Genomic DNA, 15,751 nt, shown 5'->3' with positions numbered 1-15,751 from the left:
GAGGCAAGGTTAGGAGAAGTCTTACTCCAGGCCACCCAGCCAGTTAATGGTAGGGTGGGGACTCGGATGGCTGACGGGGCTCTTTCATGACAGTGGTGCTGTGGATGAGGGAGGTCGTCAGATTTCTTCCTTTTGCCCCATTAAAAAACCTCGAAACCAACAGCAGAACTTTTCGGCTCCCATTTCACCCTCCAGCCTCTGATCTCGGTTTCTCCTTTGTCAAGAGACGCTTTCCAGGTAGGGTGACCAACTCGTTCTAGTTTCCCTTGGACATTCTAAGTTTTAATATTGAAAGTCCCACTTCAGTCCTGGGAAAACCGGGAGAGTTGGTCCCACCTCCTAGCCAGCCTGCTGCCTGGCTGTTGTCCTCAGAGTTAATCATTCCTGGAGCCTGAGTGGTTTGCTTCGATGCCTCGTTGCTGCTGGAGAGCAAGAAAGCAGGCAGCCAAGTCTGGAATCGAAGCAGTTATTTTCCCAGTAACAGACATGAGCTACCCTTTCAAAGAGGAGTGAACAGAAAATGCAATAAACTTTCAGAAATATGTAGATGGACACGTGCCTGTCCCACATGGCATTCTGCAGCTTATCGCTAGTTCATGCATGTATCTCAGTGGCTGCTCACTCCACCCATGAGACTGTTCCTATGTGTTCATGCACACATGTACACAGGCATGCACACGCACTCAAATACCTATTTTGTTAATCTATACACACATCTGGTTTATTCTTCACTTCTCCCTTCAAGCTATACACAAAGGGTACTCAGTAAATATTTGTCAAATGACTGAAAACATTTATGTTCGATGTCTGCAAGACTATGTCATGACCCACTGGAAGAGCCACAGGATGGGAGCAGAGGAATCTGGCGTTGAGTCTCAAGTCTACGGATTTTAAAGGAGCTCAGACACAGATGGAAACAGGAGCCAGTAGGAATATTTTTAGAATCCACGAAAGGGGGTTAGACCATAGAGACTGGGGATCCCTTATTCTATCTAAAGGGGGCAGCCTCTACTCACTTCCAATATTTGCTGCCAAATAACAAATGTGATTTTTTTTTGTGGGGGAGTTGGGGGAATGGGGGTCAGTTTTGCTGATTTTTAAATGTTGGAAACAAATAAAAAGCAAAAACAAGTAAAAAATAGCGTGTGCCAAATCAGACAGAACTGAGGCCTCTGTTGACTTCTCAAGCCCCTGAGCTTGCAACCTCTGACTTACAAGCTAGGGAAGCTTGGGCACATCACCATGTCTCTCCAAGCCTCAGTTTCCTCGGCTATAAAATGAGGAGGCGATTCCTTGCCCTGCTTTTCTCTCTGCCAGGCAGCGACGCCTTTGCATGAAAGCACACATAAGATATTATCACTCATTGCCACCTGGGGTAGCCAATTACTTTTAGCATTCTCTCAGAACGGATACACTTATTGGTGCATGCACATTTTCTAAATACATTGCAAATTTGTAATGCTTCTCCCACACTGTCAGCTTATAGCAGATTTTTTTTCCTCCTTTTCTGCATTTCCACAGACATGTTGAGCTGATAATTTTAGGTAGTAAATTTATCAATGGCTTTGAAAGGAGCCATTTTGCTGAAGTTAAAATTCCTCTAAATTTAAAGCAAACCTACCCAGTTGATGGAATGAAGGGAAACCGGATAATTTCGGTAGAGTCCAGCCCCTGGGTCAGGTGCAGGAGGAGATAGACGCTGGCAGATATATATATATATATATAATTGTTTTATTATACTTTAAGTTCTAGGGTACATGTGCACAACGTGCACGTTTGTTACATATGTATACATGTGCCATGTTGGTGTGCTTCACCCATTAACTCGTCATTTACATTAGGTATATCTCCTAATGCTATCCCTTTCACCCTCCGCCCACCCACCCCACAACAGACCCCAGTGTGTGATGTTCCCCTTCCTGTGTCCAAGTGTTCTCATTGTTCAATTCCCACCTATGAGTGAGAACGTGCGGTGTTTGGTTTTTTGTCCTTGCGATAGTTTGCTGAGAATGATGGTTTCCAGCTTCATCCATGTCCCTACAAACGACATGAACTCATCCTTTTTTATGGCTGCATAGTATTCCATGGTGTCTATGTGCCAGATTTTCTTAATCTAGTCTATCATTGATGGACATTTGGGTTGGTTCCAAGTCTTTGCAATTGTGAACAGTGACACTGGCAGATATATTAGTCAAGTTTAATCAGGGAAGCAGAACCCACCAGGACATATGTGTCTGCTACAACAGTGTGACCTTACACACAAGAGAGCTGGTCAGGTGGGCTCTGTCAGGCCCTGCTCCTCATGCCTGATGCTGGGACTTGAAGTCCACAAGGCAGTAGTTGGGAAGGGAAGATGGAAGTGAAGTGGGAAGAGCAGGAGGAAGTCAGATGCACGGTGTGAGCTGGAGCCCAGGAGGACAGACTGAAACCCCTGTCAACTCCTGTTGTCTCTGATCTCAGTGTTGTGGGTGTCCTACAGGAGAGAGGACCCTTCATCAAAGTCCAAGAGGCTGGAGGAGGAACCAGGGGGAAGTGGGGCCTTGCAGGCTTAGTTGTAGCCTCACACCAACGAGGTGAATCAGCAGATACGAGGTGAGTCAGCAGATCCATGAAGGCATGTGGGAGCCACAAAAGGGGCTGCTACCTCCCCTCTGACCTCCATGTCTCCCACGAGATGCTCCTTTCTGGCCTACCCTCACCTGAAATCTATAGGGAAGGGTATTCTGGGAAATGTAGTTCAACCTGGAGAAACTGACCCCTTACAAAGCCATCACAGCAGATAAATTGGAATTCAATGACGTCAAACAAGAACATGTTTTCTCCCAGTGATGAGGCTGGAAAGTCGACAGCTGGACACTGGATGTCTGGTTGTTCTTATGTCCAGAGGGTTGGGTTTGGGCCAACTGATCACATACAACAGGTCTCTAGACAGAGAGAGGTGAGGATCAGAGCAGAGGGGAGATGGGCCGAAGGCTTCTCTAGTAACCCTGGTTCTAGCTCCAGGCAGGGCCATGCAGGAAAAAGAGCCTTGTTGAGCAGGATAATGGTGGGAACTGGGGTGTCTTACTCCTCAGAGGCCAGAGGTGGAAATGCAAAGCGATTCACCATTTTTGAGCAACAAAAAGGGGGATGTCAGGGAGGTAGAGCTCTTCAGAGGGTGAATAGGAGGGTCCTTGGGGCGAGTGGTGATGATGTCTAAAGCTTGGTCACCACCTCAAGAATTTTGTGGCATGAGAGACAAAGACCAACTCATGGTCAGTAGACGATAGCCTATTTCAGAGAAAAGGATCACAGGGTTAGAAAAATACAACAAACAAAACAAAATAGCCTGTATATAGCATTTTATAGTAATCCCCTCCTTCTCAGAAGCCAACATAGACCACCTCACCCAGTCTCCAGCCTCCTCAGCCCCGTCAGTGACCAGTGACAGCCTCAGGTTGGGCACCTGGCTGCAGGGTGGCTATCACTGATGTGCTGAGCTGGGCAGAGTCACCTCTCTCCTAGGAACTTGAATTAGGAGACACTGAGAATCAGGAGGGAATTAAGCAGAGGACCATGGGGCTTGAAGCAGAAAGGCTGGCAAATAGAAAGGGCCAGCTAGTTGTTAGAGAAAGTGGCCATCTTGGGCCCTGCCTAGGCTGGGGTGTGATGGGAGAAGCCACTCAAAAGAGAGCCAGAGGGAGGTGAGAGGGGCAGAGATTGTCTAAAAGGAGGCTCTCTCCCCAAGCCTCTGCACCCCGAAAGATATACCCATTTTAGGACTTTTCTATTTCTTTTCTTTTCTTTTCATTTTCTTTTTGTTTTTGAGATGGCGTCTCACTCTGTCACCCAGGCTGCAGTGCAGTGGCGCGATCTCGGCTTACTGCAACCTCCACCTCCCAGGTTCAAGCGATTCCCCTGCCTCAGCCTCCCAAATAGCTGGGACTACAGGCGTATGCCACCATATCTGGCTAATTCTTTTATTTTTCGTAGAGACCGGGTTTCACCATATTGGCCAGGCTGGTCTCAAACTCCTGACCTTGTGATGTGCCCACTTCAGCCTCCCAAAATGCTGGGATTACAGGCGTGAGCCACTGTGCCCGGCTTCTTCTTCTTCTTTTTTTTTTTTTGAGACGGAGTCTCGATCTTGTCACCCAGGCTGGAGTGCAGTGGTGTGATCTTGGCTTATGGCCACCTCCACCTCCCAGGTTCAAGCGATTCTCCTGCCTCAGCCTCCTGAATAGCTAGGATTACAGGCTCCTGCCACTACACCTGGCTAATTGTTTTTGTAATTTTAGTAGAGACAGGGTTTCACCATGTTGGCAAGGCTGGTCTTGAACACCTGACCTCAGGTGAGCCGCCCGCCTCGGCCTCCCAAAGTGTTGAGATTACAGGTGTAAGTCATAGCGCCTGGCCTCTTTTTTTTTTTTTTGAGACAGTGTCACTCAGTTGCCCAGGCTAGAGTGCAGTGGCACGATCATAGCTCGCTGCAGCCTCTGACTCCTTGGCTCAAGATCATCCCACCTCAGCCTCCTGAGTAGCTGAAACTACAGGTATGCACCACTACGCCTGGATGATTTTTTTGTATTTTATTTTTAGAGATGGGGTCTCATTATGTCGCCCAGGCTGGTCTCAAACTCCCGGGCTCAAGGGATCCTCCAGCCTTGGCCTTCCAAAGTGCTGGGATTACAGGCGTGAGCAACTGCCCCCGGCCCTCAAGGCTTTCCTAGCCCCTATAAACTAGTTCTTATTTATAGATGCCTCCAGAGCCCTGTAGCCTTATAATAATTCCCACCCACCTCATTCCCCTTTCTTTAGCTCCATGAGGAGAATTTCTGTTACTGCAGCAAGAGCTCCTTGATGGATCAAGGCTACACTTCTACCTCACCCCATCCTCACAACGAACCTAGGAGAAAGAGGCCATCGGGATCCTTCTCTGGAAAACCTGGGTACTAGGGCCAAGGCCAGACAGGGCGTAGGGGGAGCCGGGACTCAGACCCAGGCCTCCAGGCAACAGTCTTTGCTGTTCTTCTTCATTATCTCGCCCTCTAGGGTCTGGACAGTTGAAAGACGCTGGGCAGGCAGTGTTCGTGCTTTCCCTCTTAGGGCTGAAGAGGGTCGAAGAGAGCAGAGGCCCGAGGGCTCATGGAAGATGCAGGAAGCTGCACACCCTCCCAGCTGCTTCTGGGGTGTGGTGGGGGGAGTTCACATTCAGCAGCCACATGTGTGAGCCCTGCCGGAGGCTCTGGAACAAGGTGACAATTCTGAACTGACGTGAGGAGCCTTTGGTTCTAGCTCCAGGATGCTGCCCCTCACTTTCAACAGACAGGAGCAAAGTGGGCCCTCACATCTGCTGAGGGGCTATTGAGAAAGAGTGACGTTTAAGTAAGAGAGTGCAATGTGGTCACACTGATTCTGAAACACGCACAGAAACGAAAGGCTCCAACCCTTGGAATCTTCCTCTTGGGACTTATTTTAAGGAATAAATCCAGAGAAAGAATAAAAAATTCCGCATGCAGAAAGATGTCCAGGGTGTGTGCTGTTTTCAATCAGGGCCCTGCTTTTGGGTCTATAAAATGAGGTCTGTGAGGTAAGGGCACCCATCACATCACTCCCTGGGGAAGCAGCATTGCTGGGCCCCACACCAGCCTCCCCACCCAGGTCCCCAGATCTCCTGCCCCAGACCCACACAGGAAGACGGCCTTGGATTCTTCAGGCTGTGAGCTTCTGCCTCCTGAGTTGCACCTGGTGCTGGGTCCGCCACGCCTTTCATGAGGCTGCTGCCTTCTCCTACCTCAGGACCCACCTCTGCCTGGCTGACTAGTATCCAGCCCCAGCCGTATTTCTGGTCTTTCAACATACCGAGTACTCCCTTTCTTCAGGGCCTTCCTACTTAGTTCTTTTTGCCTGGAACTTAGATGTTCCCTTCCAAAATACCACAGACCGGGTGGCTTGATTGATAGAAATGTATCTTCTCCCAGTGCTGGAGGCTGGAAGTGCAGGAGCAGAGTGTCAGCAGGCTTGGTTTCTGGTGAGGTCTCTGCCCTTGGCTTGCGGATGGACACCTTCTTGCTGTGTCCTCACGTGGTCTTCCTTCTGTGCGTGCGTGGCCCCCAGTATCTCCCTGTGTGTCCAAATGTTCTCTACTTAAAAACACCAGACGCATTAGATTAGGGCTCACCCTAACAGCATCATTTCAACTTCATCACCTCTTTAAAGACCCTATCTCCAAACACAGTGACATTCTGAGGTTCTGGGATTAGAGCTTCAACATATGAATATGGGGTGAGGGAGGGACAGAATTCAGCCTGTGCCACCACCCTTCAAGTCTCTCCTCCAGTGGCATTTTTCCAGGAGTGTTACCAGAGGCCTCTGCATAGGGCTGCCTGGGCAGCTCGCTGCGGGTGCTGCATGGCTGAGCCCTCTTCTGCTGGCCAAGACCCTCGCACTGCGTGGCGCTCCACCCATCCAGGGAAAGGAGAGCCTTTTTCTTTGCCAAAGGCGCCATCTGCTCATGAAGCCATGCATGGGTTCTGTCTGCCCTGGGAGAACTCCATCTCTAACTCTAGTACAGGACCCCCATGAGCACTTGAAAACACAGATTTCCCTTCTTCCCATCCTGCCACCTGCACCCTTTCAACTCTCCCCCATCACCCTGTATGTTTTCTGTGACGCATGCCAATAGCTCGTCCTGGTGGTTGAGGGTTCTGCTCTGTATTTGACCATCTCAACCTCTAGAAAGAACCTAGCCCTATTCAGTGTCACATCCTCCTCTTAGTACCAAGCCTGGCATCTATGTCAATTCACCGGAGGAAGGAAAATGCCCTGCTCACCCTTCGGAGCCCTTTCTGGCAGATGCCAGACTCCCCTCTGCCCACATTTGTTCCCAGCTCTGATGAGCTCACCCCAGGAGGAAAGAGTAGTGAGTGGGAGAACCGAGGGGCTGTCCAAGGAATGGGCAATGGGAAGAGTTCACCAGAGGTCAGGCGGCTGCTGGCTGCCTGAACCCCAGCGGGTGAAAATGCTGAGTGAGATGGAAAAATGTCTCAAGCAGAGAGGAAGGAGCTGAGTGAGCCTTGGAGACGTATAAGGTGCACTTATGGGAGGAGAGGGAAAGAAAACACAACAGCCATGTGAAAGAGCCCACAGTCTGTGGGAAAATGCCACCAAAGGCAGCCCTGGCCTCAGATGGGTGGGAAATGTGCAGGGCCCGGACGACCGGGGCCGATGCCTCGGTGAGGGCCGCCCATAATACCTGCAAGGCCGGCATGTAAATCACTCACGTGCATGGCATGTCGCAGAAGACATTAGCCTCCAAGGAAAATTCCTTCCTGACCCACTGGTTCATCTATTTCAGGGGTGTTGTTTTTGGAATAATTTCGGGCATAGAACTCACAGGAACATCATTTGGATATTTTTCTTGAGGCCTGGTGAAAAAAGGATTGGCCGGCCGGGTCGCTGCAAGCCCAGAGGTACCTTTCTGAGATTTCTTCTTCATGGCTTACAGGGCCATTGTAAATCCAGGGTAATATTTTTCCTTGCAGGTGAACATATTCATTTTTTGGGTTGTTGTTAGGTCACACAAAGTCCTAGGAAGTGGCCTATTGTTCAGGGTTGGGAGGCTAAGGCATATAAGTAATGACATCCTTATTGGAGGTTTGATGAATGAAATGCAATAATCGAGTTTCTTTTGTTCTTGCCTATGGGGTCCACAATTGTTAATCTATAACTTGCTATATGGATTCAAACTTATTAATCATTTTAAAGCAAAATTCCACTTAATGACTGAAATAGAAAATGAGACCTTGATGAAATGAAATGTCAGTCTGGCCCCATTGTTCTCCCCAGTGGATGCCAACTGGCAGATTCTTGAACTTCCTCCCCAGAGAGGGTTTGGAGGAGCTGAGGCTGTTGAGACAGGGAAGGTGGGCGGAGCTCAGGGATGAAGTGTCATCTTTGACCCATGCACAGGCGTGGACAAGGCCTTATGGCTCCAGGTGAGACCTCTGGTGTCTCCGCATCCATGCTAGCAGTGGCTTCCTTAGAAGGTGGGCCTCGCCCCATTTACTGCCATGGTTTGCTGTCAGGCCTAGAAAGCTGGGCTGAAAAGGGTTCAGTCTTCCTGGACAGAGGTCATCAAGAGAATTCTAGTTTCTTTTCTTTTCTTTTTTTTTTTTTTCTTTTTTTGAGATGGAGTCTTGCTCTGTCTCCCAGGCTGGAGTGCAGTGGGGCAATTTCGGCTCATAGCAACCTCCGCCTCCCGGGTTCAAGTGATTCTACTTCAGCCTCCTGAGTAGCTGGGATTACAGGCGCCCACCACCACACCCAGCTAATTTTTGTATTTTTAGTAGAGACGGGATGTTGCCATGTTGGCTAGGCTGGTCTCAAATTTCTGACCTCAGATAATCTGCCTGCTTCAGCCTCCCAAAGTGCTGGAATTACAGGCATAAGCCACCGCACCAGGCTGGGAATTCTAGTTTCTTACATCTGTAGAGCTCTTTAGAATCTGTGAAACATTTTTACAGCTGTGTCCCAGGTAACCTCACAGCGTTCTTGGGAGGTAAGTAGGACTGGTTTCTCAGCTCCTTTGAGATAGGTGAGTAAATCGAGGAACAGGGTAGCAAAGTGACTCGGCCCTCACCAGATTGAGGACTCCAAGCCAGGTCTCTTCACCTGCGGTCTGGTGCACCTTCCCAGCCCACAGTGCACCAGGCTGGACCCATCCAGGGACTCCAGCCTCAGTCCCTGGGGAAAGGAAAATGGGCCTGTCTCTCTTTACAATGGGCTTGTGAAACAGAAAGTTCTGGTCCTGATGGTCTGCAAGAAGTGGGTATGGCTCATCTGGTTTCTTGCCTGTCTCTACCACTAGAAAGTGAGAAGGTGAGTGAGAGAAGGGACATTGGTCTGTTTTGTTTACTGTGTTTCCCCAGTGCCTGAAGGAGTGCCTGGCACATATAGTATGTGCTCAATAAATATTTGATAAATGAATTAGTGGACGAACAAATGAATGAAGCAACCTATCTCAGGACTGAGGCTCCCCCACATCCAGAAACCATCTAATGGTCCTTCTCTGGATCCTCAAGACCCTTCTAGCTCTTCTCTGTCTGAGAGGTTCTATGCACAGGGACCAAGGATCCCTGCTTAGAGAGCAGAGTCGGCACCTGTCAGCATAGCCTGTCCTAGAAGGGGAACCCTCTGCTGCGGCCCCATCCCATCTCATACTTCCCAGATATTCTATTATTCAACACTTGAAACAAATCAGCACAATATTAGTTTGTCTATTTTTTGGAATCAAATCAATCAATGCAATTATTCTGCAAACATTATTGGAGCAGTACCTCTGTGGCAGGCCCTGCACTAGGCTCTGCAGGAGCTGCCGGGGACAGGCTGGGCCCTGTGTGCCAGGCCCCTTTGTGCAGGAGCTCTGAGGGCACAGAGGGAGACAGCCATGGCCACTGGCAGCCTAGTCCCTTTCCCCAGGGCTCCAGTTGTCTGTGTTGCATAACACTGTACCTTCAGTTTATTGGAGTAAAACAAAAATGACCATTTATTATTATTATCTTTCATGGCTCTGAGGTTGACTGGTGCAATTAGGTGGTTCTTGTGTGGGACCCTCATTTAATTATAGACAGGCAGTGGCTGGAGTCACCTTGAAGGCCTCTTAACTCTCACATCTGATGGTTTAAGTTGGCTGTTGGCTAGAACCCATGAGGCTCTCCTTGTGTCCTGGGCCTCCTCACAGCACGGTCAGTGGGTTTCAAGAATAAGTATTTCAAGAGAGCCAGGTGGGAGCTGTATCACCTCATGAGACCTAGGAAGTCACTTACAGTCACCACTGCCCTGCTCTGTTGGTTGAGGCAATCACAAAGACCCACTCAGGCACAAAGGGAGGCACAGAGATTTCGCTTGATGGAGGAGTGGCAAGGCCTCACTGTTAAGAAGAATCTGCAGGATGGAACGAAGTGTGTGGCCACTTAGGCCAATCCAATCTGCCATTCCCAGAGACCCTGGGGTGGAGGAGGAAACTTTATTCCTTTATTTTCTTTCTTTCTTTCTTCCTTCCTTTCCTTCCTTCTTATCTTCATTTCTTCTCTCTTTCCTTTGCTTCTTCCCTCCTCTCTCCCCTCCTTCCCTCCTTCCTCCCTCCCTCCTCCCCTTCTTCCCTCCCTCCTTCCTTCTCTGTTTCCCTCCTCTCCCTCCCACCCTTCTTATTCCCTCCTTTCTCCCCCATCGCTCCCTCCTTCGCTCCTTCCTCCCCTCCCTCTCTCCTTCCTTCCCTCCTTCGCTCCTTCTTTCTTTTCTGCCTTTCCTCCTTTTTCCCTTCCTCCCTCCTTCCCTTCTTTCTTCTTTTTTTCCTTCCCTTTCTCCCTCCTTTCTTCCTTCCTTACTCCTTCCTTCCTTTCTTCTTTCCTTCCTTCTCTCCTTCCTGCCTCCCTCCTCACCGCCTGTCCCTGCCCATGCTAAGGCCAGGCTGGGTGGGGAAGGGCTCTTGTTCACCCAGTTTCTTGAGATAGCAGCCAGGTCCATGTGGCTGCCAGGTCAGCTCTCAAGGCAGGAAACACGGAGACCTTGTCTCCTCAGCTGTCAAATCAGAGTAAGAGGAAGAGCACAGGCCTTGCCTTCCTGGTGCGATTGTTGTCATGAGTGGAGGGGCCAGAAATGGCAAAATATTTAGAGTCTGGCAACCTGGGTGTGAATCCCAGCTCTTCCCATCCTAACTCTGTGCCTTCGGGACAAGAGCAACTCTAATACTGAGTATTTGTCAGGCCTGGGTCCCAGTGAAAGCTCTTCATGTGTATTTTCCTGCTTAAACCTTATGACAACCCAGTAGGTGGATATCATGGTACCCTTTTTGTAGATTAAGAAACAAAGGCTCAGAGAGGCTGAAACACTTATCTCAGGTAACACAGCTAAGGGGCAGAGCCAGGCCCATCTTACCTGAAGTTTGAGCTGCATTCTTCCCCCTCCCCACTGACCTACCCACGTGGATACAGGGCTTCCTCATTGAGGACTACTAGGCTTATTCACACCCACTGTCCAGGCTCATTCTGAGAGAGATGGAGGGAAGTCACACCAGAAGAGGTCACAACAGATATCAGCCAGGACAGCCCAGCTCTGTGCGGAGCAGAACCAAGGCCCCAGAGCCTTCAGAGCAGCCCATTTCCTGGTGTTCCTGCTGCTTGCCTCTCCCCTCCCCACCTTTCCCCTGCAGCCTCAGTTCCTTGGTCCTCTGGGCTTTCCAAAGAAGCAGGGCTGGCAGGCTCCTCACTGCCCCCAGGGGGAGAAATGGCCTGGAAAGGGCACCAGTATGAATGGCCATACTGACACAATCATATTTGCCAAGCCCCTGACCCCCCAAAGTCCTCGCCTTGGTCAGCTCTCAGGTCAGTGTCTTCTGCCAGTCCTTCTAACCTGGCTCCCCTCTTCTTCACCCCTTGGCCTACTCCTGACACACTGACCTTCCTCTTTGCCAATCTTCAAAGCTTTCAAGTTCTTCTCCTCTCAGGGATTTTATACTTAAACTTCTTTCTGCTCCCCCCACCCACACCTCCCAGCCATCCTTCACGTGGCTCTCTCTGCTTTTATATCACCTCCTCCATGCAGCCCTCCCTGATCACCCTGCCTAAAGTAGCCACCTTTATGCCAGCTGCTTCAATCTCTTTACCTTGCTTTACTTTCCTTCATGGCTCTTATTTTTATTCCCATCTAAAAGTGTATTTTTATTATGTTTATGTCTTTCTCCTCCGACTGGAACTCTCGGGGCAGGGATAGTGTCTATTTTGTTCACTTCTGTATGTGCAGCATCAACAACACCGCCAGAACATGGTAGGATCCCCCCAAATATTGCTGAATATATAAGTGAATAAAAGAATGAAAATCTCCCTCTAGAAACTGGCTGGGGCTGCATAAAGGAGTCAAGGACCACCGCAGTCAACGGGAGGAGAGGGCTCTCCAGGAAGTCACACAGTGGGAGAGGCTGGAGCAGGTAAGGAATTGGTGGTGGGGGCGGCTCAGCAGCCCTATCTGAGGACCCCCACAGAGCTGGAAGACCACCGGAGACCTCATCTATTTCTGATGCCGGAGTCATTCCTTGGCTGTGGAAGACTCGTAGGAGTTAAGTAAGGAATTGGGAGTCACATCCCAGTTCTGCAACTTGCTAGCTTTGTGCCAGTGAGACAATGAATTAACTACTCCCAGTCTCAGTTTCTCCTTCTGTAAGATGGTGTGGAACACAAGGCAGTTTTTGTGAGGATCATACAGCAGGTGCATGTCAAACTCTTAGACTCGGTGGATGTGCCTGTCACAGAGGCCAGGCTCGTAGTCACTGCCTTGGTCCTCTGGGAACCAGGATCTGAAACTGAAAGTCTCATCTCTACCTGAGGGGATGGCATTTGCTCATCAGAATATGTTTTTCTTTCCTTTCATATTTTACAAGAGTTTGTTTGTTTCGGGGGAAAGCACAAGACCTGCCTCAGAACACCTGGGCAGGGACTCAACTCTGCTGCGTGGCCCTGGACCCATCATTTTGCCTCTCCAAGTCTTGCCTTCCTCATTGCACTGAGGTGAACAATGGTGCACCATCCCCTACACACACCACATTGAATTGCATATTAGCCCTTTATACTTAAAATTCTGCTTCTTTCACTGGATCTTAATTTTATATTTATTTCCACAAAATATAAATTCACTTTTTGTAAATATTTCACGTATATGTCTATATATATTTTATAAATCATTATATCTACTTCTGGAATGTCAGATATTTACATATAGAGGGGCAGCAGGGTGTGAGGGTGAAGAGAGGGGACTATGGAATTAGAAGGTGTAAGCTCAGATCACTTCTAGACTTCTGGCATCAACAAGAGTGCCAGAACATGGCAGTTACCCCAAAGAACCCCAAAATATTGCTGAATGTGAATGAATAAATGAACAAATGAATGAAAATGAATGAATGAAGTGGCTCTACTGTTTACTAGAGGTGACCTTTGACAGTTGTGTTACCTTCTGTCTACGTCAGGTTTCATCATCTGAAAACGAGAAGGTATGAGGACCTACCTTGTAGATTTGTTTTGAAGAGTAACTGACAAAAACCACATGAAGTTGTGAATTGGGCTTCATATCAGCATTATTTGTAAAATCCAAAAGGTGGACACAGCCCTAATGTCCATGAATGAACAAAATGTGGAATATACGCACAACAGAATATTCTTCAGCATTCAAAAAGAAGGAAATTCTGACGCGTATTATAACATGGATAAATTTTGAAGACATTACACTAAATTAAATACACCAGTCATGAAAGGACAGGGATTGTAGTATTCCACTTATATGAGGTCTCTAGAGAAGTCAAATTCATAGAGACAGCAAGGAGGATGGGAGTTGCCAGGGGCTAGGAGGAAGGGGAATGGGAAGCTGTTGTTTAAAAGGTAAGGAGTTTCAGTTTTCAAGGTGAAAAAAGTTCTTCGGATGGATGATGGTGATGGTTGCACAACGGTACTAATGCACTTAATGCCACCTAACAGTACACTTAAAAGAGTTAAAATGGTAACTTTTATGCTATGTATATATATGCACATAAAAACATACAAATAAAATATAAAACCTATATAACATACTCACTTACTGTGGTGCCTGGCATAATAAATGCTAGATTTAAAACTAAATAAATGAAATAAGATACCCTTTGCAAGAATGAGTGATGTCAAAGAGTTTTATAACCTGTAACGTGCCATCAAAATACATCATGTTCCCACCATGCTTTACCTGCAAGGTGAATTCTAGTGGCAGTGGACTGCACCCAATGCGACAGCCAGTCGCTTCTGGAAAGACTTCCTTTCCCACCATTTCCCTGCACATCAGCTTCTTGGCCTCTCTGCTGATGGACAGTGGATGCCCCTAGAAACCGATGCAGACAGGTGTTTGGGCATCTCACCGTTGATGGGAAACCAGAAGCAAATCACTCTCTAATTTGTTGGCCGATGAGTCCAGATCTTCATGATTCATGACTTGTTGGATGTTGTGTTTCAAAGCAAAGCTCAGCAGTGTGTGGTTTTGGTAGTGTGGGAGAGAGGGCTTGTCTGAGTGTGGGGAACGTGGGGAACGCAGCCCACCACCCAGCCCTCGGAAGACTCACCAGTGTTATTGCTGATCCCAGTGCTGAAGGCAGGTTTGCATTTCAAATGTCCCGTGTCCACTCAGGAGGAAAAGTGGTCTGGGCTCTCTGGCCAACTTAAGGGAGATCAGAAGCTCTCTTATTTTTAGAAGATTCTACCCCTACTTGCCTCAAAAGAATGCTGCCACATCCACACTGGCACAGGGCTACTCAGGCTCAGGGAGTGTCCCCGGGGTTCAAAAACTTTCTTCTTTTCCTCTTAGGCACAGCCCAGGTCCAGGAGGCAGGAGATCTGGGTCTTGCCCTGCCACCTGCCATCAGCATTCCAGGAAACTTGCAGAGACACATCTAACTTCCCTGCACCTCAATCTCTGGTGCTGGAAAACTGGGACTCACTGTTCAGATGCGAGGTGGGTTGAGGAAAGGAGAAGGTGCTGGTGATGAAGAGGGCCTTGGAATGAGAGTCGGGGTCACACTGGCTACAACTTCTCCCGTTCTCTGCTTGAAGCTCCTTTATGATTGGAGAGGCTGGCAAGTGAGGGAGGCAAGACCATCAGCTCTGGAGTCCGACGGCCCAGGTTTCAGATCCCAGTTCTACAACTTACTGACCTGTTTCAGTTTCCCCATCTGCAAAAGAGATTAAAAAACAAAACAAAACAAAACAAAAAACAACCATGCCTACCTTGTGTCATTACCATGAGGATTAGCTAGGTTGATTATTGTTAAGCAATCAGCACAGTTCCTGGCACATAGTAAACCACAGGCAAGCGCTTGGTCTCCTTGTCCCTGTTGCATTTGACAGAGGACTTGCCTTAGTAGCGAGCTCTCTCTCCCCTGATCTGTGTGGCTCTGGGATGTGGCCTAATAGAAACAGATCTAAAGGGCTGGTGAGGATTGGGTGGAAAAGAGATTGTGAAACAATGATCAACACAGAAACTGCCCTGGAGATTTTCTAAAAGGTTCTCGCATTCCTTTAATTAACTTCCATGAGGGAAAGACAGAAATCAAATGAATAAGTCAGGAGAGAATGCTGACATTTAGGGAAAGAAATGAGCTTTGATGTCAAACAATCTTCAGTTCAGATGGACTCTCGCTGTGTGGCTTTAGGAAAGTTGTTTAACCTCTCTGAATCTCAGTTTCTGTATCCAAAAAGTGTGCATAGTAATCCTTTCCATTCAGGGCTCCTGTGAGAATTAAAAGAGATGACGTAAGTCAATATCTAGCTCAGCCCTGCTGTCTTAAACACACCTACAAAATTTTGCAGCTCTTCCTATCAAGAGGTGGAGTTTATTTTCCCGTTGCTGAATATGGGTTGACCTTGTGAGTGGCATTGATCAGAAGAATGCAGTGGAGGTGACCTTAAGGGACAATGCAGCTTTCACCGGGGCCGTCCTGAAGCACTGCCCAGAGACCTCAGATCAGGAAACTGGTCTAGCCTTCTGGAAGACAAGAGGCCCCAGGGAGGAGCATCAGGGTATCCAGTCAAGTGTCCCAGCACAGCTGCTAGACATGTGCCTGAGGTCATCTTGGGACCTTCCGGCTGAGACAAGCAGAAAATCACACAGCCAGTTTACAAAATTGTAAAGCAATTCTGGTTGATTGAAGTCGTCCAGTTTTGTGGGGAGGTTGTGTTATACAGCAAAGGCTACTTGAAACAGC

The 15,751-nt window shown here is 48.4% G+C and overlaps 2 long non-coding RNA genes across 3 annotated transcripts in view; one reads left to right on the top strand and one right to left on the bottom strand.

Moving 5' to 3' along the window:
• Window positions 1-14,482, top strand: part of LOC114674299 (uncharacterized) — an 87,081-nt gene extending 72,599 nt beyond the window's left edge. Inside the window, exons 2-3 of the long non-coding RNA XR_003725333.2 lie at window positions 11,869-11,965; window positions 14,356-14,482. This is a non-coding gene — a long non-coding RNA (uncharacterized LOC114674299). The remainder of the gene's footprint in view (window positions 1-11,868; window positions 11,966-14,355) is intronic.
• The window catches only part of LOC106995012 (uncharacterized), a 67,074-nt gene continuing 64,999 nt past the window's right edge, over window positions 13,677-15,751 (bottom strand). The window contains exon 3 of one of the 2 annotated variants that reach the window (XR_013411594.1): window positions 13,677-14,719. This is a non-coding gene — a long non-coding RNA (uncharacterized LOC106995012). Of the gene's footprint in view, window positions 14,720-15,038; window positions 15,277-15,751 lie in introns of those variants that run through there. The other variant, XR_001441729.3, reaches the window with a different exon arrangement.

This window comes from Macaca mulatta, chromosome 20 (genome assembly GCF_049350105.2).
Source record: "Macaca mulatta isolate MMU2019108-1 chromosome 20, T2T-MMU8v2.0, whole genome shotgun sequence".
NCBI classification, from domain to species: Eukaryota; Metazoa; Chordata; class Mammalia; order Primates; family Cercopithecidae; genus Macaca; species Macaca mulatta.
This window is presented reverse-complemented; position numbering and strand designations above follow the sequence as displayed.